Source organism: Carettochelys insculpta, chromosome 1 (assembly GCF_033958435.1).
Source record: "Carettochelys insculpta isolate YL-2023 chromosome 1, ASM3395843v1, whole genome shotgun sequence".
NCBI classification, from domain to species: Eukaryota; Metazoa; Chordata; order Testudines; family Carettochelyidae; genus Carettochelys; species Carettochelys insculpta.
Genome location: NC_134137.1, coordinates 112,855,150 through 112,869,802, shown reverse-complemented (window position 1 = coordinate 112,869,802; position 14,653 = coordinate 112,855,150). Strand labels below are relative to the sequence as shown.

At 42.7% G+C, this 14,653-nt stretch overlaps 1 long non-coding RNA gene across 4 annotated transcripts in view; it reads right to left on the bottom strand.

Annotated features, from left to right (window-relative positions):
• The window catches only part of LOC142011057 (uncharacterized), a 146,331-nt gene that overhangs the window by 106,418 nt on the left and 25,260 nt on the right, over nt 1–14,653 (bottom strand). For 2 of the 4 annotated variants that reach the window (XR_012644953.1, XR_012644951.1), the window contains exon 3: nt 8,279–8,394. This is a non-coding gene — a long non-coding RNA (uncharacterized LOC142011057). The remainder of the gene's footprint in view (nt 1–8,278; nt 8,395–14,653) is intronic. The other 2 variants (XR_012644955.1, XR_012644949.1) reach the window with 1 other exon arrangement.

Sequence of the window (14,653 nt, the reverse complement as noted above, 5' to 3'; positions counted from 1 at the left end):
CCGCCCATGGTCAGGGGTGTGCGATGCATAGAGCACTTAGTGGAGGGTCCCTGGAAGATGTCCAGAGATACCCTGCTGGAGGTCACCTGGCTCGATAATCCTGAGGGCATGATGATGATCAGGACCCCATCTGAGGACTTGCTGTTTGAGGGGGCCTCTGTCTCTGGCTTCAGCTCTGGCTGAATGGTCCGGGTTGAAGGTCCTGGCTGGTCTGTCACTGTCTCTGGCTCCCACTCCAGCACTGCAGGGGGCTCCTCAGAACTCGGATCCAGGAAAGTGCTGGGGGGGAGCTGTCCTCATCTGTGAGGAGACCATGCAGCTCCTTTTAAAAGGGGCAGGTGGATGGCCCTGCCACAAAGGGCCTGGCTGCATTTCTGGCCTGAACGTAGCCCTGGTGCAACTATTTGTCCTTGGAACACACCTGCTCCAAAATCCAGGCAGGGTGTCCTTGGGCAGTGAGTCCGGTCACCAGACAGCCATAGGTGGGGGTGTTCTGCCTCTTCTCAAACTGTTACCACCAGGATCTCCTCATCCTGCCAGAGGCCCAGGAGGTCCTGGAGCTCATGCTTAGTCCATGAGGAGCCCTCTGATTTGTGGCTGGGCGTGGGCTCCTGGAACCCCTTGGCTGGCTCCTTGGAGGTCCCTGGACGGTCATGTGGTGGCTGGCTCTTAGCCTTAGTGCATCTGGTTTCTGAAGAGGGTGGCCATAAGGGCATGGTGCTGCTGGGCTTGAAGCCTTGCTGCCTCCGTTTTCCCAGCTTCGTTCCATGGGATCTGCAGTCTCCCTGCTCCTTCAATATGGCAAGACACAGGGACCATAGAGCTCCAATAGTGTTGGCCAGAGTGGCCGGCACCATGGAGGACTCTTTTTTCAAAAGAAGGGCCCTCGGAACATCTACACACACCTTTTTTTAAAAGACTCCTTCGAAAGAAGGTAGCCTTCCGCATTTGGGAGTGGAAGATATCTGCTGAAAAAAGGGTGCATTCTTCTGATTTCATAACAACAGAGTGTGATTTGTGTTTGGATGATCCAGGAGGATTTTCAAAAAAGGCACAACTTTTTCAAAAGAACTTGATAGTGTAGACGCAGCCTGAGAGCCAGGACTGATGGCTTTAAAAAAATGTATGGGCCCACAGGAAATTTGGCCACACCCATGATAAGTAGTCATCCGGCTAACCAGAATAATGACAGATTATGTATGTTGCCAGATGAGAGGTTCAACCTGTATATCATGCCCCAATCCATGTGTCATTTTGCCTGTTTGTTGAGCACATCACAAAAAGACATGAAATTCAACACAAACTATTCCCAGAGCAGTCATGTTTGATGGGTGTTTTTATTTTCTGTTCTTAACATAAGCCAAAGAGTCACTTTAATGTAAAAATCAAAGAATAGTCTAGGAACTTCATTTTTCCCCTTTGAACTGAAACACTGTGGATACTAGATCCATACTCTAAATATATATGGTAACATCACAGTATGTACATTATTAGCATGAGAGGTACAGAGCAAAAGTACCTTACAACACAAATTGTGTCAGAGGGGGTTGCTGACTCTTGAGGTTCATAAAACCTACTGCCACAGGATTAAATCCCTGAGCTGTAAATATATGACCTTGAAACTCACACCACCTTAAAATCAAGAGACCATTGTAGAATAAACAACAATCTAGACATGAACTCCTTCATGAATTGTACTTGAGAAGTGACAGTCTATTACAGATAATGGTGAAGAGAGAAACAGTATTGTATCACTGTTTTATTTGTCAATGGTTTTTCAGTGTGTGGGTTCACAGACATTCAAGTACCATAAGTTGTATATAACTGTGTTGAAGGCAAAATTCAATTCAGCCTTAACTATGTATATAGTATATGTATATAGTCCTGTCTGTTGCCTTCATGGTATTTTTTCTCTGCAAACTTGGCTGAGATTTGATTATCTTTGTTATCAACATTCAAGTTTTTTATTTAAAAATGTGTCCATGAAAATAAGTTGTGTCAAACTGAGCTAAATTGTGCAGCAGTTGTGTCCCTTGTTTGTGCATAACGGACAAGGATGTGACCACTAATCTCATTTTCACCTTTGATCCCAGGAGGAGGTGAAAATCTTTTCCTAGAGATCAAGATTTTTAAATGGAATAAATGTATTATCCTTTGCATAAATTTCTGAATAGATAGAAGAGATGATCAAGTAGCTCATTAGCTACTTACTGTTATTCCATTAGTTAGCTCATCATTAGTAATTATTATTTGAAAAGTACTACATATTTTAGGTCTTCAGAACACTAATACACAAAACAAAATTCCATGAAAGGGACAATGGATTCCCCATCTGAAGAAAGGCAAATATGATCATGTTCAAATGGATAAATCTTCAGAGGAATGAAGAACCTGCAATTTTTCTTTACTTAAAAAAGTTGAGGGTGATCAGGCAAAATCAGTGTAGGATCAGACCCTATATCTTTATCTGCAATCACAGCCTTTCTCTGTCAGTGATTATTAAAAACTCACAAGATATAAACAGATGTCTCAGAAATCAACATTCATAGACTGCATTAAAAAAACCCATAACTTGAATTATAATGCGCCATAAAATAGCAGAACCTCAAGTGGACCCAAGCTAGCAAACCATGAGGTGAATTTACTCAGCCAATGGGAAAACAAAGACAAATGGGGCAATTCCCCTGGGACCAGGCTGTACAAAAGGGTCTGGAATTCTCAGCCACTCCCACTGCTACTACTGGACACTCAAATCATTTGCCAGAGCACCACATGGCATAGTTCAGGCAGGACTGAGGGCTGATATGGATGTTTGCTGTGGTGCAAGTGGTATTGAGATCTGTCTTCCCTGACACCTCTCCTGCTGCCTGAGGCCCCGGCCTTTCCTGGGTTGCAGAGCAGGGCCTCCCCACCTTGCTCAGAGACTTGGTGAGGCTGTCAGCCCCTCTGATTTCCATACAAAATCAGAATTCTTCTCCCTCTCTATATAAGAATTCACATTAATTCTTCCTAAAAAACTGTCAGTATTGCTTCCAGAAAGTTTGGAGCAAAACTGAAAATAAAATCACAATAAGAATGAAATTAAAATGACCCATCAGCAATCTCATCTGTATGAAGAATTCTGAGAAATGGGGACTAACTTACATAAAAGCTAATGTGCATAATGAATTGAGCAAGCTGTTTTGTAAGAGGAATCAAAATTCAAACAAATAAGGTAAAAGAGGTCTGACAAGAACACTAAAGGCTTGTCTACACTCCTACCTTCCTTCGAAGGAAAGATGGTAATTAGGGTGTTGGGAGTTTACTAACAAAGTGCTGCAGTGCATACGCATTACTTCATTAAGAAAATTCCCCCCGTGGCAACTTCAAAGTTTTAAACTTCGAAGTACCGGCAAGCGTCTAGCTGCAGCTCATCCGCTGGTACTTTGAAGTGCTGGGGCAAAATTTTGAGGAGTAAAGGGACTTCAAAGTTGCCCCAGCACTTCAAAATACCAGTGGGTGAGCTGCGGCTAGATGCTTGCCGGTACTTCAAAGTTTAAAACTTCGAAGTTGCCGTGGGGGGGAATTTGCTTAATGAAGTGCTGCATATGCGCCACAGCACTTCATTAGTAAACTCTCAACACCCAAATTACTACCCTTCCTTCGAGGGAGGATGGTAGTGTAGACAAGCCCTAAAGCTTTCTTAAGGAGGAAGTACAATGTTTCCACAAAGACAATAACTCAGGAATCAGACAATCTAGATTTAGATCCTGACTCTCTCATGAATTTAGGGAAACGTGGTTTAAGTCATGTGCATAACTCTGCAGCTCTTTTGCACAATTAACTCTCAACACATTTAATTTCGTAGACATTGCCTTCTGTCTCAGGCTTAAGAATAAGTGCATGTTCAAGTGCTTTTCTGCCTTCAGGCCATAATCTCTCTTTATTTCAATTATCCAAGAGTAAAATTGGAATGATAATATTTGTCTACTTACATTGCCAGTTTTGGGGGGCAGAGGTTGTCTCTTACCATGTTTTTGTCCAGCATAGGAACTGAGCTTGTAACAGGCTGAGAGGTGCTTCCCTCCCCTACTGCCCACTTGTTCCCTTTCCCCAAAATCCCATTACATCCAGTCTCTTCCCACTCCCACCTTAACCCCACCCTTCTCTTTCCTGTCCCCTCCCCTGTAGCACACAGCCCTCACTTGTTAACTTCCCCTCCAGAACCTCGTGTATGCTGCAGAATAGCTATTTGTGGTGGGGAGGAGGCACTGTGATGGATGGGTCATTGACACACAGGACTGTCCAATTTTTTTTCTGTAGGTACTCCAGGTTTTGGTGACTATATTGTACAATACTTAAATGATTTATTTGTTCATATTCTATATTTTCTCTTTTTTCCTTTTACACACATTTTCCTACCTCATTTCTAAAACTCAGCCCCACAGTTCATTTTGCATCCTCTTTATGAAGTTCAGGAGTATAAGAAAGTCAAACTGCACAGATTTGTGGTTTTAACCAAATTGCCTTTAGTCATCACAGTCATTTCTGCTAAGGCTATATCTACACTAGAGCATAAAGCCAATTTTAAGGGAGTTAGCTTGACTTTATAATGTACCTGTCTTCACTACAAATATCATAAGGCTGATTTTAAGGGTTGACTTAATGCCAGTGTAGACACAGAGTTATCTAATTCAATTTTATTGGTCTCCAGAAGTATCCCACAATGTCCCCACTTGTCCATTTTGACCACTGCTTTCACCTGCACTGCTCTCCAGGGCTACGTCTACACGTGAAGCCAACATCGAAATAGGCTATTTCGATGAATAACGTCTACACGTCCTCTAGGGCTGGCAACGTCGATGTTCAACTTTGACGTTGCGCGGCACCACATCGAAATAGGCGCTGCGAGGGTATGTCTACACGCCAAAGTAGCACACATCGAAATAAGGGTTCCAGGCACAGCTGCAGACAGGGTCACAGGGCGGACTCAACAGCAAGCCGCTCCCTTAAAGGGCCCCTCCCAGACACAGTTGCACTAAACAACACAAGATACACAGAGCCGACAACTGGTTGCAGACCCTGTGCCTGCAGCATGGATCCCCAGCTGCAGCAGCAGCAGCCAGAAGCCCTGGGCTAAGGGCTGCTGCCCACGGTGACCATAGAGCCCCGCAGGGGCTGGAGAGAGAGCATCTCTCAACCCCCCAGCTGATGGCCGCCATGGAGGACCCGGCAATTTCGACGTTGCGGGACGCGGATCATCTACACGGTCCCTACTTCGACGTTGAACGTCGAAGTAGGGCGCTATTCCGATCCCCTCATGGGGTTAGCGACTTCGACGTCTCACCGCCTAACGTCGAAGTTAACTTCGAAATAGCACCCAACGCGTGTAGCCGCGACGGGCGCTATTTCGAAGTTAGTGCCCCTACTTCGAAGTAGCGTGCACGTGTAGACACAGCTCAGATGAGCAGGGAGTAGGAAACAGAAAGTAAGAATCAGCCTGGGCTCTCCAGCTGCTCCTTGAACGATGTGGTTGTTGAGCTCTTCGACTCAACCCCCCTGCACCACCTACAGCAGGGCTCTCCAGTTGCCCTCTGCACCATGTTGCTGTCCTGCCTTTCTGGTTGCCCACTGCGCATTGCGGCTGCCCCTCCAGCATGCAGCTGCCAGGGTCTCTGGTTGCCCTCCATACCACATAGTTGCCAGGCTTTCCAGCTGCCGCCTCATCACCATGCAGCTGTCAGGCTCTTGGCTGTCCCCTGTACCAAATAGCTGCCCCCGCCCCCACCAATCAGCTGCCAGGTCAAAATGAAATGAATCAAAATAACACTATCAAAATGAAACATTTCAACAATACAAAAAAAACCCAATTTTTCAATAGCTCCAAATTTAAATTTTTCAGATTTTTATTTCACATTTCACGTTTCTCAGGACCGGCCCACTAGCCTTGTAACAGCGTGGGCTGGGGCAGACTGTGGAGAAGTGGCACAAAATGCATTTGGCAGTTGGTTTTTATGGGAGCAGGTAGTGAGGGCAGTGCACTCTGGGATGATGACTTCAGAGACCCACAACCACTTGTGACACATTTTTTCCCATAAAATTCTGGCACAGAATTCCAGAATGCAATGGGGATGCAGAAACTGTGGAACAGGTATCCACAATGTACTGCTGACATAGTCAAATTTAGCAAAGGTAATAGGGACACACTATGTTGACTTTCTAAACATATGGGTACTCACCGTCAACTTTATAAAATGTATTGAAATTGACAAAAGTGCCCAAGGAAAAATGAAAATGGTAAAAGCAATAAACACACTTGACCTTAATTTTTTTCCAGGAGACACCTGTTGAGTTTTAATGCCAGCAATCACTTGGGTTGTATTCAGATCAATTGAAAAATAAGAGACACAGTAACTTGCCACTCAGCTCTTCAGCTCCCATCTCCATTAAATGATTCACACATGTTTTTGGGAAGTGACTATACAGTAGTTAGCTAAGAAAAATTGCTTTTAAAATGTAGGGAAATTGACAAAAGTGCCCAAGGAAAAATGAATTTTCCTTCCAGTATGGAAAACAGCAAAAGAAATACTCATTTTGCCAGACTTGCTGCAGGTACACAGCAATGCAGAGTTCAAAAGAGTTCACAAGCTTTTAGGAACCCCTATGCTTTCCTTTGGGGATTCAGCAATTTAAAATAGACTCTTGAAACCTTAAAAGTCTATTGCAGGTATTACAGCAAGAATTTTAATGCATTTAGCTTCAGCTAACATGGTACACCACAGATTGAACCCAGGGGGTGATTATGTAATTGCAACAGACACAATAGGATGCAAATTGGTGTTCTCGTGTACTTGAGAAACATAAACACGTGACAACTGGAAAAAATGAAAAAGCTCACAAGGTCACCTTGAGACTCAAAGACAAGATCATAAATAAGACAACGTATATCAGTCATTGCAAAGTAAAAATAGGGATATAACACTTAAAACTGAAATAGAGAAAAAGACTAAGAAGGAGATGAAAAGGAAAAACATAAAAATAATTATATTTAAATATTATATAATCTGCATGTTATTTTGTCTTTGAAATTGTCCATCCTTTGTGTATGGCAATATAAGACTAATATGGCTGTGCCTAGACTAGCCCAACTTTAAAGAAGGAGTGGCAATTAGGGTGTTGGGAGATTACTAATGAAGTGCTGCAGTGCATACGCAACACTTCATTTGTCAAAATCTCCCCCACGGCACCTTCGAAGTGTGAAACTTCGAAGTTCTGGCTTGCGTGTAGCCACAGGTACTTCAAAGTGCCCGCGCCACTTCAGGGTCCTCAAAATGTTGAGGAATAAAGGGACTCCGAAGTAGCGTGGGCACTTTGAAGTACCTGCTGCTGACCCGCAGCTACACACAAGCCAGAACTTCTAAATTTCACACTTTGAAATTGCTGTGGGGGAGATTTAGCCTATTGAAGTGCTGCCTATGCACAGCAGCACTTCATTAGTAATCTCCTAACACCCTAATTACCATGCCCTCTTCGAAGTTGGGCTAGTCTAGAAACAGCCATATATGTTTCATTCTATGTCTGTGATTGATGCGGAATTCTATGCCTTACGTCGGGGTTGGGGACACCTCCATCCCACAGGAGACATACCGATTTTTGTGGTTACTTGCTGGCAGGTCTTCAGATGAGCTGATTTTCTGAGCGTCCACAGGCATGGAGCCTCCTATCTTCCAATAGCTGCAGTTCACCTGGCTGCTTGTGGATGCTCAGGTAAACAAATCCACTAGCAGCCCTCCAACAGCTAACTCTGATGAACTGTGTGTGATCTGCGGGCCAGAAGTTCCTTATCCCTGCCGTACATACTTACCAGTGGTATGGAAATAGGACTGCCGGGGATGCTGCCACACACCCTGACATGAAGTGGTGTCCACTGCCAGACCCTTTACTTGCTGGAGTGAGAATATATGTCATTCTCTGCTGCCTTGCAGCAGTTGGAGTCTGTCCCTGACATATGCAGCAGTGCACCTGAGCATGGATGCGGCCTGTTTTCCATTGCGGCATGTAGCTACGTGTATGTCCTACCAGCATTGGTGACTGGCATAGTAGTAACATAAGAAGATGTCAGCCACCCAACTTCTTCAGTTAGGCTATAGATGACATAAAGAAACAAAATACTCAGACAGGGAAAACAATTATTCACATATACTCCATTTCACTTTTTTTTTTCTAAGATGAAAGAAAGAAAGATGGCATGATAACATCATAAACTCTTCCTTTTTCACTTCTATCCTTATCATCTTACCTCATTCTTGTTCTGTTTTTGTCCACGTACCCACCACCATCTTTGTCTCTCCGTCCCCTCCATCCCTCACTGAACTTCAGCAGGTCACATGTTCTTGCCCAGCTCCAGCAGTTCTGCTGGGAATAGGAAATCACAAATCAAAGTCCTGTGAAGCAGTAGTGCTCTTGACTCCCTGTAGTGAGCAAGGTCACAAACAGATGTGGCCTTAAGCTTTGCTCCTTGAATTTTGACCTTCAGTGAGGGACTCCTTAATGACTTGGGAGGGACATCTGTAATTAGATAAAATTCTTGCCTATATTTATTGAAGAGCTCCAGATTAATCTCCCTGCATGTCTGATGAGAAGTGAAGTGATTGTTTTCCCCACTTCAAATGCTTCAGCATGCCTTTTCATTAAAGTTTTATCGCTTGCTTACTGAATTCAGCTGCTTTTGAGAGATTCTAAGAAAAAAATAAAACCCTCCACACAATTCTGTAAGCCTGTTCGTGATGAGAATTCATTCAAACGGAGCTGTTTTTGCTTCCATGCTGTTCTGTGGAATTTGAAAAATGTAGCAATTTCTTTGAAGAGAATAACTGAAAGTCTGTCTGATATCCTATATAGTATTTTAAGCACTGTTACCTTGATTCCCTAAAGATCTCAATAGAAAATGTACCAAACCCTGTTGTAATGTTATCAAACCTTCACCATGAATTAAAGGCATTCTGTCTATAAATCTTTTCTGTAACCCTATGGAATTACAGATATGTGTTTTAAGAAGAGATGGAAAAGTATTTATTCTGTTACAGTTAAGAATGAAAAATATTTTGCTGTTTCTTTTAATTTGAGAATTTTTTACAAAAGCAATTTAGTGCCAGATGTATTGCAAAAGGCACTCATCATGCAGGCCTCTTGCATAATGTATTACCAAGAGGGCAAGAGGTGAGAGGCTAAATATAGGGAGGAAAATGTCAGTGGCCTTATAAAACTGGGGAAAAGACTGTTATTTTCTGAATGGTGAAATCTGATAAAAGTCCCAAGCCATAGGGGACTCCGGATAGTGACAAATGAGTTCTAACTTTCATATCCCCCATAGTCCTCTCAACTTTGTTTGCAGTGCTGTGCAGTGTATTTCTGGGGAAAGTTTGACAAAACTTCTCTTAGTCCCTCATACTTTCCCTATTTCATGGTCTATCTGGTATCATATAGGGTTTTTTTTTACTACTTGGAAACGTTAAGCTAGGTGACAAACAGCAAACCTCTTTGAAGTTAGGAATGGTGCTCCTTTTTGACTCAAGGCTATTTATAAAATTCATAAAATACAGAAAAAATAACTGCTTCAAGGGGGCTATTTATAGTATAACATTGATTCAGCATCCTGAGTAATTCATTATAGGTTATTAGTATTATTAACTAGCATTTTTCTCCAGACTTCGTAGAGGACTAGGACTTTAATTTTTTCTCCTGTCTCAAAGGGACCCAAGACTGCCACATGTTACAGGGGCCTAATTCTGATCCCCACAATCACTGCCTTAGCAGGCTATACACCCACTGACTCAAGTACAGCTGCCTGGGCTCAAACAGCACAGCTTCAGAGCTTCTTGCACCTCTATGTAATAGCTGGAACTTGCATATTTGAATGGTTTTCATTTCTTCTGCTTTTTAATTAAGTTTGCCAATTTGTGTTGTTCCTGGTATTTAATGGAGAGCTTGTTATGGTGTGCCATCTAACTAGTCTTTGCATTTTTTTAAACTATTAGCTCCAGTTAAGTGACTGCTTTGCTGCAGTACATTAACTTTACCAACATAATATATCTACACCATTTGAGTGCCAATTAGTTTTCATTGCCACATCATGGCTGTGTCTACACTAGCCCCAAACTTAGAAATGGCCATGTTAATGGCCATTTTGAAGTTTTCTAATGAAGCGCTGAAAAATACATATTCAGCGCCTCATTAGCATGCGGGCAGCCATGGCACTTCGAAATTGATGCGGCTCGCCGCCGCGCGGCTTGTCTCAATGGGGCTCCTTTTTGAAAGGACCCCACCGACTTCGAAGTCCCCTTATTCCCATCTGCTCACAGGAATAAGGGGACTTCAAAGTCGTCGGGGTCCTTTTGAAAATGAGCCCCGTCGAGACAAGCCGCGCGGTGGTGAGCCGTGTCAATTTCGAAGTGCCGCGGCTGCCCGCTTGCTAATGAGGTGCTGAATATGTATTTCAATGCTTCATTATTACACTTCGAGATGGCCATTTACATGGCCATTTCAAAGTTTGGGGTTAGTGTCGCCATAGCCCATATGTTTATTCACTTGGTTTACTCACTTAACAGCTGACCTACTTTACCTTTGTTGGTTGACTTCTGTTGGTCACTATGTTTATTTTCTTTTTGTCTCACCTCCACCCAGGCCATTTCCTATTTGTTTCATTTGGTCTCCTGACTAGCCATGTAATTTAAAGTAGCCATTAGACTGCTCGAATTTATGTTTCTGTATCGAAGCATCTGCTGGCAACCCTAGAATTAGGAAATCATAAAGATGGCTAAACACCACTTTCATGTCCTGATCTCATCCAAAGTAGTAATGGCACAAAAGGGTTTATCACAAGTGCTTAGTCCATGGTTCTAACTTCATTTACATCAATCCTCACTGATCAGTGAAAATATAGTCCAATTCTGTGATATCCGAAGCAACCAAAATCACTGGATGATAAAGACAGAAAGCTGCTGGAGAAAGGTTCACTCCTTTCAGACCTAGGTTAATTTCCCTACTCCACCCCTGGTTTCCACTGTAATTGTGGGTAAAGCATTGGGACTCTTCACACCTAAGTTCCCCTTCTATAAACTAGAGGTAATCAGATTTCCCTCTCAGGGTGAGGGAGTTGAGTGGGGAAAGACACTAAAGTTTCTATTTTTACCAGGTATTACCCTAGTAAGGAAGCGTCTACTTCACATTTAGGTATTTTACTTTAAAAGAATAGAGAAATGCCAATTAAAAAAGTAGATTTAGCTAACAGGAATTGTGACTGCAACCTCACTTGACATTACCTCATAGCATAGTATAACAAGGAAAGGCCATCAGACAATGGTAGGAAAGGAGGAAGGCAGCTCAGGATCCAGCCCTGGCTAGAGGAAGAAGGGAAACCACTGGTTAAGCCCTCAAGTGAAAGCAGCAGGGAGGGACTGCATTCAATCAGTGAGGACCAGCTGATCTCATGGCCAGCATACTGACAGGGCTTTAAAAAATCTGTCCAGTCAATGGGGTGGGGAGAAAAGGATGGAAGAAGGTAGAGAAATGGGACAGACCCACCCATCACACACAAGGGCTTTGTCTCCACCAGCACTCTTCTTTGAAGTGCGGGTACTTCAAAGTGCCTTCAGCTACACGACATGCCAGCACTTTGAAGTTTGCAACTTCAAAGTTGCCATGGGGAGAATTAGCCTAATAAGGTACTGCATATTCATCACAGCATGTCATTAGTGTTCTCCACTCAGGCTGATTATCATGCCCCCTTTGAAGAAGGAGGATAGTGTAGACACAGTCAAGGAGACTGGTTTGCATGCATGCCTGTGCACACAGAGGCTGGAAGCATTTGCAAAAGACAGCAGGGGGGAGGGCGTGGCTCAAAGGAGGAGTGCCTGGACTCCCCTTCCCCAGTGAGACTGAAAGCCCAGAATGGCTAGGGGGAGAAACTGCTCAACCAGCCCAGACACACAAAGGTAGGGTTCAGGCTAAACCCCCAGTCAGATGGAGCAATGCAAGCCCCTAGCAAGATGTGGGGGTGGGAGTTGTATCCTACCACAACATATGTTGCTGTTTTGTAGTCCTCCAGAATAGATAAAATTGCTTGGGCTCAAATTTATATTAATTTGCTGTGTTGTGTCATATACAGATATATTAATGTCAGTGATCAATGAGAAACCAGCTAAAGGTTGTGAAGGATAATGCCTTTATTCTGTAATATTGAACCAGGGCTGCCTAGAGAAGAAAGATGAATGATTTCTACATCAAGCTTAAATAAAGAAATGTGGATCTCCTTCAGGTTGTCTATTGCTGCAGCTTTATCACCTTCACAAAGTCAAGTAAATATACACACGGTCTTTGTGACCTTTAATGAGTAGAATTAAAGTCCCAAAATGCACAATAAACTATATCAACTTGGCTTTTGTCTAATTTAAAAAAGCTTCTGAAATAGTGTGCAAAGAGCAAAGGGAGTGACAATTTTGCAACAGGTAATGTGAGAAGAATTACTTTTGGTGCTGTTTCAATCATTCTAAAATCCCCATGTCCCAGAAACACTGACGTAAATTTTCTTTAACTCATTTTCAACTCACTTCTATTGATGTGGCAGGCTGAGGTTTAAATCTTTCAGCAAGATCATGCATTACAACACTGGGAATAGTCTGGTAAATCTTCCAATCTCACAACTCATTTGGTGTCTCATAATTTGATTCTTAAGCTTGAACTTTGCCATTGTCCAGTAGCAAATCTGCAGTAAAATGGTGAGGAGGTATTTTCGGTGGGCACAAAGGCCGTGTCTACACTAGCCAAAAACTTCGAAATGGCCATGCAAACGGCCATTTCGAAGTTTATTAATGAAGTGCTGAAATACATATTCAGCACCTCATTAGCATGTGGGCGGCCGTGGCACTTCAAAATTGATGCGGCTGGCCGCCGCGCGGCTCGTTCAGACGGGGCTCCTTTTTGAAAGGACCCTGCCTACTTCGAAGTCCCCTTATTCCTAGGCTAACCTTGCTTATTCCTAGGAATAAGGGGACTTCAAAGCAGCCGCATCAATTTCGAAGTGCCGCGGCCGCCCGCATGCTAATGAGGCGCTGAATATGTATTTCAGAGCTTCATTGGGAAACTTTGAAATGGCCATTTGCATGGCCATTTCAAAGTTTTTGACTAGTGTAGATGTAGCCAAAGAGACAGAAACAATATTCAACTAAGATAAAATATTCCAAAAGTAATTAACTACTGATGAGAAATAGAACCTGGCAAAGAACGTAAAGCAGGAAACTGATTAACTAATTAGTACTAGGCTTTGAAAGTATAAAGGAGAAAAAAAAATCAATTTTGTGAGGCACGAGGGATGACAAAATCCTGTGATTGAAAACTATCTGTAGCAGCATTGGGGAACTGCACTCCCATGTAGCACTCCACGAACCCTGTTGCATCCATGAACCTCTGGTGACAATTGTAGCAGGACTTGGGCCTACTAGATATATGTCCTGTTAATTTTATCTCCCTTCAGTGGGAGGAGTAAGAGAGGGACCACCCTGAAAAGTTCGGAAGCAAAAAAATTAAAAAAGCAAATAAATCACAATACTGGGCTGTTCCCTAGTTTTCTATTGGGACACAATGTACCTTTCCTACTGGTTTGTTTCCCATTCTCTTTTTTGGTGACCACACACTAACTGCATCTCCCCATGTCTATTGAAGCTAGCAGGTCTATTTCTCCATAATTCTGAATGCAAAGCTCCCTTTAGGCAGAACAACAGATCTTCTTCCTGGCTAGGCAACCCACAACTGGACAGGGTTTCTCCTTTTATCCCTCCTACAGTCACAAGAACATAAAAATGGCCATACTGGGTTAGACCAAAGGTCCATCTGGTCCAGTATGCTATCTTCCAGCAGTGGCCAATATCAGGTGTTTCAGGGGGAATGAATAGAACAGGTTGCCTATTCCTACTTTCTGACAAACAGAGACTAGAGAAAACATTCCTGTCCATCCTGGCAAATAAATATTCAGGGAATTATCCTTCATGAACTTATCTAGTTCTTTTGTAAGCCTTATTATACACTTATCCTTTACAATGTCCTCTGGTAAAGAGATCCAGCGGTTGACTGTGTGCGTGAAGAAGTATTTCCTTTTGTTTTAAACTTGCTATTGCCTCTCTATTGTTAATTAATTTTGTTTGGTGACCCGAGTTGTGTTATTATGAGACAGAGTAAATAATACTTCCTTATTTACATTCTCCACACTAGTCATGATGTTATAGATTTTTATTATATCACCGTTAGTTGTCTCTTTTCGAACCTGAAAAGTCCCAGTCTTGATAATTTCTATACATATGGCAGATATTCCACACTGCAAATTATTTTTGTTGCCCTTTGCCGAAACTTTTTCAATTCCAGTATATCTTTATTTGAGATAGGCTGACTTTATAAGTATTTAACATGTAGGCTTACCACCTACTACATATTTTAGAAAGTTTGTCTCTTTGTCAATTTATCTGTTTGATCAAGAACTAAATGGCAAGAGCTAGGATTATCAAATATGGTATATAGCTTCCTCTTATCATAACTTAAAGCAACACGAGGGTGTGGTTGTGCCAGGGAAATGGGATGTGCCTGGAATGCCTTTGCTTCTCCTAGAACCAGACAGAAAAGCGTC